Here is a 10,094-nt window from a genome sequence, read left to right as displayed (position 1 = left end):
GTAGAAAACCAATGGAGAAAGAGATTAACAGTATGAGTAGGATCTAGCATTTTAGGTGGAATTACTGGACATCTGTGTGTTAGGACAGAAAAACTCATTACCAAAGTTTTGCATACCAATGGTTCTGGTTATAGGTAAGATGTGTGGAAATTTAAGTTTGAGTTTTCCAAGAAATTCTGGTTGTCAATAAATAGTATATACACTTTAATGTTTAGAATATATTTACTAATTAATGTTAATTCTAAGTTAGACTATGCCACTAGTAAAGAGTTGAGAAAGATTAGAAAGAAAGATAAGAATATTCTGTATAGGGAATGTGAGTATAAAAGTAAAACACTTGATCAAATAAAAATACAAGAGTTTTATAGTAGACTGATAAAGACTTGCCTTAGCAAGAATGGTAAGTGACTGTCAGCTAGTTATTTACTTTACAGCCCTCAATTAGATTTCATTGTTATTTAAAAGATGAGTAAGTACCAGTATTATATTATTAGATGAGAAACCATAATAACAGTTCTTATGAAAAACACCTTACCATTTTGCATGTAGAATGTCCATTATCTTTAGCAATGCAAATCCTCTGTGACATTCGAATTAAGTATTTGCATTAGAGTGTACTCGCTTTTTCTTCACTTTTATCCCTAATTCATAATTTTGAGCATTTTGCTTAGAACAGGATTAGGATCATTGTTATTAGGAAAACACTGTTTCCTATTTAGAGTTAATGAATTCACTAGAGATTTTTGCCCTCATGATGATTACTTGATTAGGTACACCTGGAAAATCATTAAAGGAAAGAGCCGGAACAAGAAGGATTCTTTTTCTTTTTGCTGTTCAGACATGTGCAGGCATGTCTGAGGATACTAGGGACACTCAGGCTATAGAAATCAAGCTATTTATTTAAAACATGAATCCATGACACTCACTGACACCTGTGTTCCCACAGCTGAGATCAGAATCCTACTGCATTTAAACTGAGCAGAAGCTGGGGCTAAAATAATAAGAGAATAGCTTTATTTAATAATTTAAATTGCTGATTTTAGTGATAACCACCTGTTCAGATTTTCTTATCCATAGAATGAAGAATGGTATGGGAAATTTGATCCTTCTATAGTAATATCATTGAGAATTTTCTTTGTAAGTGGGTACAGGGATCATAATCAATTGGAATATTGTTGAGATGAGGGGTGGCTAGTATGTATATCGTCTAATTTTAGTGATTAATTAAAGCCTAGAAAGATAGGAATTCAAAAGAAATGTTTTCCAAAAGCAATTAGATAAAATAAGCTAATTAACACATTTTAATTTAATTAATATTTAAATAATTTATTACATCTCTCTTAGTGGAAGACATTTTCTCAGGCATAGTAAGGCAGAGTGTTATTAAAAAATTTTACAGGCCCTGTCTCTATACTCTCATTCTGTAATTGTGGTAATTTATGCTTTGATATGTACTTTTGGTAGTCAAAAATATAATCTCTGTAAGGGTATTTTTTAATATAAATGTCATTATGCATGCTAGTCATAGTAATTTATTAGATCACCTTTGGGGATTAGTTGGGAGTACAGCATTATATTACAAGAAAATTTAGTGGGTCTGTGGTGTTGGATGTAAATCAGTGCTACTAAAAGTGAAAAGTATCCTATTATATAGAGAATGAAAAGTGGAATTCTATATTTATTTGTTTGGTCTTATTTCTCAAATGACAATAATAACTGTTGGAATTACTATTGCTTCAAATAATATGTAGAACAGGATAATATTTGTGTTAGTAAATGTTTGATTAAAATTATTTGAACTAAACTAAATATTGAAATATAGCATTATTTTGGGATTTCAGTTACTTTTGATTAGGTGAAATTGGCTAGCAATTAATATTAATGGTGGTAACTAGCTTATACCTACTGGTAAGGGTGTGGATAGTGAGTTGAAAAATAGTTCAATAAGATATTAAACTTATTTATTTATGCAATAAATTTATTAAATAATGAGGCTTTAGGAGATAGTTAATTCAGATTTTGTTTTGAGGCATCATACTTAAGGTAGGAAAGCAATTTTTAAAGTTGAAATGGATTGAGAATTTTGATGTAAAAAACTGTACATAATACCAACTACTCTTACAAGAAGTGTTAAGCCTATAGCAGCTTTCTGGGGTGCAAATGTAAAATGTAGTGCTTGATGTTAGGTTAACATTTACTTTTCAAAAAGCATTATAATAAACAAACATAATATTATGCCCATTAAACATTGTAGCAAAGTTATATGGGATAAATTAAAAGACTTAGAAGAACTATTATAAATGCTAGTGGGAAGTTTATATTGATAGAGTTATTAGGTAATTGTTATAACCCATAATCTAAGGTGTCAAAATTATTTGTTTTATTGTTAAACTACATAATTTTACTCTTACAAATCTTTTTTGAATTAATTTGTAGGCTGAGTCTGTGACTCATAGTATAAGAATAGCATTTATTTATTTATCTATTTATTTATTTACCATTTTATTTATTTACTTCATCTATAGGTTGATATCCTAAAAAGTCCAAGGTAGTGTTAGTAAAAATAAAATATGGGGTCAAACAGTAAAAATTTGATTGAGACTAGGAAACATTTTGTTGTAAATTGTAAGAGGGACGGTTCTAGATTTTCAAATACAAATTCATATGGATTTGATTTTTCTGTATATTGGTAGTAATTGTGGTAACCAGAATGTGAAATTACTAATATAGATGCTAATATTGTTAAATAGTCCTGAGTTGGTTGTACTAATTAGTACAACAAAAATAGGATCAGTATCAGTACACTGTTATATAAAGAAATAGATGATAATTAAAAGGGTCAGCTTTAGGGTCAGTGTCAAAACTGAAGTGAACAGATGTAAAGTAAAAATTTATTTGCCATATAAAACATATAATTGGGGAATGTTTTACCATTTCCGTGAAATCCATTTTTCAGAAGTAATACTGAGTCATAGACGCCATCATAATTAGTGTATGATGTTTCATAATAGGTCAAATATAAACATCTATGATGATAAATAGTGTTTGTAATATTTGTTTTCTGTGTATTTCCTTTAGACCGTGGGGGCTCCGGTGATAGATACTACAGCAGCTGGAAAGGGAAAAATGTTAAGAAATGATACTTCTAATAAATTTAGCAGTTTAGTAGTTTAATTCATGCTAATGATTAGCCTCTGTCAAATTTTGGCAGAAGGGCTGCACTTGAGTGACTGAAAGCTCAAAAATATCCTGCAATAAAATATTTCTAATACATTAAAGAGAATTATTTCATATTAAAGTTCTTTTTGTACAACTGATGTATGGGGATCTTGGAAAGTATCTTCTTAGACACTATCCCTTCATTAATAACATACTGTTAGTGCATTGTTTAATAGTCTGAGTATTAATAGAGTTAATGATTTAAAATGGAATCTTTAACAGTGCAGATAAGGCCCCCTTTAGTGGACAGGAACTTAACTTTATTACATGTGTGGCAAGTCATTAGGTATTTTCTGTAATTATAAGCTTCTTAGGGGGTGAAGATGTGATTGAATTAGGACAACTGTAAACTAAAATTTTAAGAAGTATTCGAATAATAAACATGATTGAGGCTACTGATAGGAATTTACATTATTGATGTGGATCAACTTTCAAAGTATTCTAAACGTACTGTCTCAAACACAATGTCTATGAAGTTATGGTTTTAACCACAAAATTTCAGATCCATAAATTTTTTTTGTTTTTAATAAAGACCACTTCTAGTACATGTTAATGCTTCTCACTTTACTTGTCCTGGAAAAGCAACTGTTCTTAAACCTAAAGAAGGAATAGCTCATGGATGGACCATACTTTCTGATGAGGCTAATGTTTAGATTGGCAGTTCTATGAGGATTATTACATGACTATCAATTTCTAGGAAATAAAATTCTCTGAGTTATAAGTCTGAATCAAAGTTAAGACCTTCATAGTCTATATAATCATAAATTCCATTCATTGGCATCCTTTTGTTTCTATGGTTAGGAATGGGCTATTTTTTTTCCCAATAATTAAATAATGCATAATAATGGAAGAACAGTAAGAATTAAGATAATCAAAGGTAAGATGGCTTATACTGTTTCTAATTCTTAAGCACCTGTTGTGCTTTTGTGAGCTAATATTAATATTAGATGTATAATATATGTTAAAAGATAAACTGAGGCATATTAAAAAAGATTAAGAATTTGAGCAAAAATTGATTTGAATTGGGCAGTGCCAAATCAGAAGTGGTTAGGAGTGCTTCACAACAGGAGGTCGGGGAGAGGCTTTTATAGAGAAAAGGTGGAAGCAAAGTAAGGAAATTATTGATTGGCTATAGTCTGGAGTCTAGCAGGCTGTTTCTGACTGGTTGTCTTTAGGTTTCGATTTTATAACCCTGAGGCATTAATTGATTTTTGTTTGTTTACATAGGATGTCACATTAGAGCCACATCAATCTAATGATCTCCTTGTTTAATTAATAATTCCCTCTTTGATCTCTCTGCCTCCGGTCTCTGCAGCCTCCCCTGCTTTCGGGCCTAGCAGCCTGAAGAAAAAAAAAGAAAAAGATAAAAAAAAAACAAAACCGGAAACACTTTAATATCTTAAAAAAAAAGAAAGAAAAGAAAAAGAGCGAATCCTCCTCGGAGAACCCGCGGGGAAGTCACTTTTGCACGCTTCCTGCCTGCCCGACGCCGCTGCCGCACCTGGGCGTCCGTCGGTCCCCGTCCATCAGTCCGGTCCGGTGGTGAGCCGCTCGCGCGCCCGCTTCCACGCGCCTCCGCCCGCGCCGCGTGGCAGCCCCGTGCCCGCCTCCTTCCCCCCCCACCCCCGCCGCGCGCCGGCCTCTGCGCTTCACGCGTCCGCGCTGCCCTTCGCCGGCCCGGCGTGGGAGGCGGCTGCGCGCTCTGGCCGCCTGGGGCTTGCCGAGTTGGCACGGACAAATATTTGGTTTTCCTCTTCCCGGGGCTGCTGTAATCTTAAACCGCGGAGAGCCCGAGGCCTGTATTTATAGAGAAACGCACGTTCCGGAGGCCGCCGTGGGCACCACTGGGTTTCCTCTGGAAGAATTTTTGTAATTTGGAGGACAGTCCTCGTTTTAATTTTCTTCATTTTTTGAAATTGGGAGCTTCAAGACCAGGACAGCTGAAAATTACAAACTCCCAGGGAGGGCCATATTGTTTTTGAGAGCTCTCTGTCTGCGGTTGGGCAGTCTCAGTCTCGTCCGAGCGGTCCCCGAACTCCTCTCCCGCCCTCGGAGCCGACTCCAGCTTCTCTGAGTTTCACTGCCACCTGTGAGCCACGGCACGGGCCACGGCTCGGAGCGGAGCCCCCTTTGTCCTGTGTGGTCCCTCTAAGAAGTCCTCCTGGCGGGGCTCAGGGTGCTGGGGGCTGGGGAGATGAACGCTGCGGCCAGCAGCTACCCCATGGCCTCCTGCACGTTGGTGCCCTGCGCTCGGACGTCATCGAGGCCATCCTGTACGGAAAGTTCAGTCCTGCGGGGCCTGTGCTGTCCATCCGGGTCTGCCGCGATATGATCACCTGCCGCTCCCAGGGTTATGCCTACGTCAACTTCCAGCAGCCGGCTGACGCTGAGCGGGCCTTGGATACCATGAACTTTGATATGATTAAGTTAAAGCCAATCCGTATCATGTGGTCTCAGAGGGATCCTTCTTTGAGAAAATCTGGCGTGGGAAATGTCTTCATCAAGAACCTGGACAAATCTATAGATAAGAAGGCACTTTATGATACTTTTTCTGCTTTTGGAAACATTCTGTCTTGCAAGGTAGTGTGTGAGATGAGAATGGCTCTAAGGGTTATGCCTTTGTCCACTTCGAGACCCAGGAGGCTGCCGACAAGGCCATCGAGAAGGTGAACGGCATGCTCCTCAATGACCGCAAAGTGTTTGTGGGCAGATTCAAGTCTCGAAAAGAGCGGGAAGCTGAGCTTGGATCCAAAGCCAAGGAATTCACCAATGTTTGTTTCAAAAACTTTGGGGAAGAGGTGGATGATGAGAGTCTGAAAGAGCTATTCAGCCAGTTTGGTAAGACTCTTAAGTGTCAAGGTGATGAGAGATCCCAGTGGGAAATCCAAAGGCTTTGGCTTTGTGAGTTACGAAAAACACGAGGATGCCAATAAGGCCATGGAAGAGATGAAAAGAAATCAGTGGGAAAGTCATTTTTGTCGGCTGTGCACAGAAGAAAGTGGAACGGCAGGCCGTGTTAAAGCGAAAATTTAAACAGCTGCAACAAGAGAGAATTAGTCGCTATCGGGGTGAATCTCTACATTAAGAACTTGGATGACACCATTGATGATGAGAAGTTAAGGAAAGAGTTTTCTCCTTTTGGATCAATCACCAGTGCCAAGGTGATGCCGGAGGATGGATGGAGCAAAGGGTCTGGCTTTGTCTGCTTCTCATCCCCTGAAGAGGCAGCCAAAGCAGTCACGGAGATGAACAGACGCATCGTGGGCTCCAAGCCAGTGTATGTCGCCCTGGCCCAGAGAAAGGAAGAGAGAAAGGCTCACCTGACCAACCAGTATATGCAGCGGGTGGCCGGGATGAGAGCGCTCCCCACCAATGCCATCTTAAATCAGCTCCAGCCTGCAGCTGGGGGCTACTTTGTGCCAGCAGTTCCACAGGCTCAGGGAAGACCTCCATATTACACACCTAACCAGTTAGCACAGATGAGGCCTAATCCATGCTGGCAGCAAGGTGGGAGACCTCAAGGCTTCCAAGGAATGCCAAGTGCTATACGCCAGTCTGGGCCTTGTCCAGCTCTTCGCCATCTGGCTCCAACTGGTAATGCTCCGGCCTCTCGCGACCTCCCTACTACCGCTCAGAGAGTCGGGTCTGAGTGCCTGGAACGCTTGGCTGTGGACTTTGGTGGGGCTGGTGCCGCCCAGCAAGGGCCGACTGACAGCTGCCCGTCTGGAGGTGTTCCCACAGCTGGGCAGAACCTAGCGCCTCGTGCTGCTGTTGCTGCCGCTGCTCCTCAGGCTGTTGCACCTTACAAATACGCCTCCAGTGTCCGCAGCCCTCACCCTGCCATCCGGCCCCTGCAGGCACCCCAGCCTGTGGTTCACGTGCAGGGGCAGGAGCCACTGACCGCCGCCATGCTGGCCGCAGCACCCCTAAGAACAGAAGCAGATGCTGGGTGAACGTTTGTTCCCGCTCATCCAGACGATGCACTCAAACCTGGCTGGGAAGATTACGGGGATGCTGCTGGAGATTGACATCTCGGAGCTGCGGCACATGCTGGAGTCCCCCGAGTCTCTCTGCTCCAAGGTGGATGAAGCTGTGGCGGTCCTACAAGCTCATCATGCCAAGAAAGAAGCTGCCCAGAAGGTGGGCGCTGTCGCTGCTGCTACCTCTTAGACAAGGACACACCGATTCAAAAGCCAAATAAACCTTCATGGAATTCAGCTCAAGGTTTGAAGACGTCCTAGCTTGTCCTGTGGACCTCAGCACCAAGAACCACAAATTGCAAATTTAATAGGTCATTTTGTATCAAAAGGTCAATTATGAAGTGCCTAGAATTTTTCAATTAAAAGAATATATTCTCTGGGTTCTGATATGGCCCAGACAGTGTTAACTTTTTCTTTTTCTATTGTGAGTTTTGATTTTTTCCCCCCAGAAATTGGTTTTGTTTGATGTACCTAAGTCTTGTTTCTCAATAAAGGAAAAATCTCCATTAAAAAAAAAAAATTCCCACTTTGAGTCATCCTCTAATACATGAGATATTGACCAAAAAAATTGGTATTAGTACCACTTTTATTCATCATCACAGTAAAGTTGCTCTTGTCTCATTGTAAAACTGATAGGTTATGATGTCAGATTCATAGAAGAATGGTTTTTGCTGTTCATTGTGTTGTTCACCTTGTTTCTGTTTCTCTAAACTTATTGAGACCATCTGAGGTACTGCTGATGGCTACAAACATGCATTTAAGACTTTTGAGAGAACACAGCTCAGGAGGGAGATTACAGTGATAACTATTAGGAGGATAATACCAAGATACTGAAGTATATTGCTTAGCCAGGGCCCTCATGAAACAAACCAGTTGGTATCAAATAAATCAAATAATGTTTTTACCTGGAGGATGTCAACCTCCAGGTTTTAGCCAAGTGGCTTGTTTGTTAATTTCTCATATTTGCTACAATACCAGAGGTGTTGATCCAGGTACAGAGGAGGTATTTGCTATGGCACAGACTTCTCCTTTTCAGCCAGTAAGTACTCTAAAGCAATTCTATTATCTAAAAGCACCTTAGGAAGAAAGTCTAGAGACTTTTGTTGTGTGTTAAGGAACAATGTCTTCCCATGCATTAACAGAGAGAAAAAGCAAGTAGCAAAAGGAATAAAGATTTCATATTAGAGATGAAGATATTGATTTATGATTTTGGAAGAGCTGTCCCCCTCAAGATGCCATCTGCTTCTGAAGAAAAACTGCCCTAGAAGTCAATTTTAATTTTAGATCTCCAGCTGGTGTTCAGTTCCAAGAGTCTGAAGGAGACCTTTTAAATTGGAGGAGGTGAACCCGAGGGTCAAGTCTCTGAAGTTTGGCTGTCATTTGGATAGTGAGGAGAACCTGGTATGGTCCCTTCCATGGAGTTCAAGGGAAGTCTTTGTTCTTAGTGATTCCAAATCAGAAGGGTGGGAGATCCCGCCTGCAGGCTCTGGAGGGAGGGGGGTGTCCCAGCGGGTCCCACCATGGTCACTAGAACCTGTGGAGGAGGAAAAATAATTTCCACCCTACCCTTTATTGTGAGTGCTTGGCTGAGACCCCTTTCTTCTGTGGTACCTCATAAATGGATAAGCTTATCCTCTACTGTGGCCATTGTAATTCAAGATTATCTTTGGTAAGGTTAACCTGGTTGTTCAGCCTTAAAACAAAATTTTATTCCCCTGAGGCCTCAAACTGGACCCAGTCCAGCTTAAGTCAGACACATTCTAACCTTGTACCCAGTACCGTTTCTAAGTCAGATCCACTCTGGCTCTGGACAGTTTCCAGAGCCAGTAGGGGGGAAAAAAAAAAGCTGTAAGTCTGAAAGCTCATAATGAAAAAACTGCAGAGGTAGGATCTGAGAGGGATTTACCATCACCTCCAGAGGCAACAAGACAGCAGCAAGCTCAAAGGGGCACAGCAGGTACCTTCGCCTGCTTGATCTTTGTTCTGGGGACTGTCAGCAGTCTCCTTCAGTTCCCTCTTCTGACATCAGAACCATTAAAAGATAACTGAGGCATATTAAAAATTTTAAGAATTTATTTGAGCAAAAATCTATTTGAATTGGGCAGTGCCAAACTGAAAGTGGTTAGGTACGCTCTCCTGACAGGATCTCGGGGAGAGGCTTTTATAGAGATAAGGGGGAAGCAAAGTAAGAAAACTGTTGATTGGCTATAACCTAAAGTCTACTTGGCTGTTAGTGATTGGTTATCTTTAGCATTTTGATTTTGTAACCTTGAGGCACTTATAGGCTTATATTTTGGTTTGCTTATGTAGGCTGTCATAGCATTAGAGCCACATCAGCCTAGTAACCTCCTTATTTAATTATTTTAACATATATAATACTAAAGAGCTAATTGAAATGCTATTATAAGACATGGAAATGATAACATTATTCTACAATGGAACATATACACCTTGAAAATCTGCAGTGGATATGCTAAGAGACACATTTTTTTTTCTGCAAAAAACACAATTTTAATCTATAAATTAACTTTGATAGAGTTAGGTAATATTTACCTTTGGTAATTGGTAATGGTTATAGTATCTTACTTGCTAAGAAAGCTCATAAAGGTTATGATGTTGGCTTGAAACCAATTAGATTTCATTCCTTCCTTTCTTGATATTTATGATTTTGTCTGGTGGGTTATTTGAAAACATGATGTGTTGGAAAGCATCTGTGAAGTCACTCAATGTCTGTTGCCGTAAGCTCCAGTGCTGTTTTTGTTTTAAAGTAAAACCCTCAGATTATTAATATTTTATTATCATTTCTATTAGTGGACTGATTCCATAGATGAGAGAGCGTTCACATTGTGTTAGCGTCTGCATAGGCTAATTATCACCACCGCATGTCAGAAAGGC

At 39.7% G+C, this 10,094-nt stretch overlaps 1 pseudogene; it reads left to right on the top strand.

Moving 5' to 3' along the window:
• The first annotated feature begins 5,413 nt into the window (after nt 1-5,413).
• On the top strand, nt 5,414-7,454 carry LOC133097241 (polyadenylate-binding protein 4-like; annotated as a pseudogene).
• The last annotated feature ends 2,640 nt before the right edge of the window (nt 7,455-10,094 follow it).

Source organism: Eubalaena glacialis, chromosome 9 (genome assembly GCF_028564815.1).
Source record: "Eubalaena glacialis isolate mEubGla1 chromosome 9, mEubGla1.1.hap2.+ XY, whole genome shotgun sequence".
NCBI lineage: Eukaryota > Metazoa > Chordata > Mammalia > Artiodactyla > Balaenidae > Eubalaena > Eubalaena glacialis.
Note: the sequence above shows the minus strand (reverse complement) of the source record. Positions and strands in the feature narration are given on the sequence as shown.